Source organism: Apteryx rowi, unplaced genomic scaffold (assembly GCF_003343035.1).
Source record: "Apteryx rowi isolate R43461 unplaced genomic scaffold, aptRow1 scaffold_928, whole genome shotgun sequence".
NCBI lineage: Eukaryota > Metazoa > Chordata > Aves > Apterygiformes > Apterygidae > Apteryx > Apteryx rowi.
In genome coordinates this window covers 43,869-45,862 of record NW_020451236.1, presented here as the reverse complement: position 1 = coordinate 45,862, position 1,994 = coordinate 43,869, and positions in this window count along the sequence as shown.

Below are 1,994 nucleotides of genomic sequence, written 5' to 3'. Positions count from 1 at the left end.
GCATATTCAAACAAGGACCAAAAATAACAACCCTCCCATCCACCCGGTTTTCCAGAGAAGGCAGTAGTCATCTGTTGCCAGTGGTAAAGATAATTTTAGCCCTGCCATGTTTCAACAAGAAAATAAGCACAGTTGTCATTCGTCATAACTGAGGGGTAAAAAGCCCTTTCAACACAAGTACACTAAATCAACTTTGAAAAGAAACCAGATATTTAGTAACACAAGCAAAGCACAAGTAATAATAAGACATCATAATTTTGCAATGATTTTCAGTAAATCTGCAGCATGACAAGAAACAGGGCCCCCAGATCTGCCTCCCTGGCTTACATTTTAACCAAAATTGAAAGGATGGCATATGCAGGAAGTCTCACAGGAAGATTTTATATTATGGGTGCAATCTGGGACGTTGACTCTCCAGCTTCTGAACAGTCATGTATCCTTATTGTCCATCTTATTTTTGACCTTTCAAGAAGTGGGATGCAGATGCGAGGCAAAGCAAGCATAATTATGATTTACTACAAAGAGGGATACGCAGAAATGGGGAAGAAGGAAAGAGACACTAGGTTACCATGGGAAAAAGAGCAATGAGAACTGAGGATAAAGAGAAGAGAAAGGCAGAAATCTAAGTGGTGTTGAAGAGGAAATGTTTTCTTATCAGATGTGAAAAAAGTAGTAAGAAATCATAATGGGGGAGATTTTTAAACGCATATTGGCAACTAGCATGGACTGTCACATCAGTGACTCAGTGACAGGAGAGGGAAGGTGTCCACTGACTGGCGGAAGAAGAGCATCCCACACTGCAGACTTAAGCAGCAGAAGTCAGCCCAATGCACCAAAGGAGTTTGGTAACCAGGTAGATGGTTGCGCTACTGGCAGGTTTGGCTGAGAGTAGGAGAAGGAGTGATGCTGCAAGCCTCCAGGACAAGCAAAGGTGGTAATTACTAGAACTAATGAGTGCTGGCTCTGATTTTGGTGACATGCCATTATGCTGGCATATACCCCAAAAATGGCACTGAGGTACAAACAGGGGAGAAAAACATGAAGCTGGAAGAACAGATGCAGAATAATGGCCACCACATATGAAATATAGAAAATGTAAGACTAAATTGCCATCACATCATTAACAGCAGCAGTCATAAACAAAGGTAAACCCACTAATCTAAACCCACAGCTTTAAAAGTGTGGCATATAAGCAGGAGCACTAAAGAGAAATGAGCAGCAAAGATGGTCTTCTAATGGGACTAACTCTGAGATTCACTTGAAGAGTTAATCACTTCACATGAGATTGTCTTCCCTGCTGGATCTAAAGCATCAGTTTAACCAAAATCATATTTAAAAGGAAATGCAGCTTATTCTTGCAAACTGAGAGGGAATGGTGGTGACTCACTACTAATCAGTTAAGCACAAAAGGCCAGAGGTCTTTAGCCAGGTATAAAAACCCAACCAAGCAGTGACTCAGGAAGGAGAAGGTCAATGCAAGATGTATCCACCTAGTGCTCTGTCCAGTGGTGGCAAGCCAACAACCTGATGACCTCAGCTCCTTGGTCACATGATTATTTCCCCAACTCTTTATAATAAAATGTGGACTTAAGTCAGAATTACTTCTCTGCTTCAATCTGGGATTTGATTTAAGCTGACCTCTGACTTTTTTAAGCCACAGCAGTAAATGCTTGCAAAAGTATTTGGGCTGCAAGTCTTAGGAAAAGAAGGTATGGAAAATAACACTACCAGTAATCATACAACCACCATTCTTACATTAATCTGGAAGTGAGGAATACATTGGAGATGCTATTGCCCCACCCAAAAAGAAAGACATTCCCTTTCAAGAGATGCAGCTAAAGGGGCTCAAGGCACACTGCATGTTGTGTAGAGGTTCAGTCAGCCAATGCTAATCTTGTACAATGAGCATCCTGGTCCAAAGGCCCTTGCAGTCAATGCAATTTTTACTTCAATGTATAATTTTGAATTGATGCAGCACAGGTCTTCAGAATATC